Source organism: Eimeria mitis, genomic scaffold, assembly GCF_000499745.2.
Source record: "Eimeria mitis Houghton genomic scaffold, Emh_scaff8701, whole genome shotgun sequence".
In the NCBI taxonomy this organism is placed as follows: domain Eukaryota; phylum Apicomplexa; class Conoidasida; order Eucoccidiorida; family Eimeriidae; genus Eimeria; species Eimeria mitis.
The window spans coordinates 344-1064 of NW_013576412.1; positions in this window are offsets into that span (position 1 = coordinate 344).

Sequence of the window (721 nt, forward strand, 5' to 3'; positions counted from 1 at the left end):
AAATACCTTGTGTTTGTATTCTAATATTCATATCTAGCTTATTAGGACCACCAAAAGAAAAAAGAAAATAAAAAAAAACAAAAAAAAACAAAAAACAAAAAAAACAAAAAAAAAAAACAAAAAAAACATAAAACAAAACAAACTAAACTAAATAAATAAATAAATAAATAAACAAATAAACAAACAAACTAAACAAACAAAAAACAAAAAACAAATAAATAAATAAATACCTTGTGTTTGTATTCTAATATTCATATCTAGTTGATTAGGATGAGGCACAGAATACCCCGCAAACCAAAAAAAAACAAAAAAAAAACAAAAAAAAACAAAAAAACAAAAAAACAAAAACTAAACAAAAAAACAAAAACTAAACAAAAAAACAAAAACTAAATAAATAAATAAATACCTTGTGTTTGTATTCTAATATTCATATCTAGTTGATTAGGATGAGGCACAGAATACCCCGCAAAAGATACATTAATATTTTTAGTCAATAAAAAACGTAAAACACCGCCGAGTGTATGCGTCTCTCCCGGAAGATTTATGGTTATGCTGCTGCTGTTTATGTTTGAGGGGACAGACATCGTCGCTGTCTTTGTCTTTATTTATTTATTTTTATTTATTTTATTTTATTTTTGTTTTGTTTGTTTTGTTTTTTGTTTTGTTTTTTTTTTGTTTTTTTTGGTTTTTTTTTTTTTTGGTTTTTTTTTTTTTTGTTTTT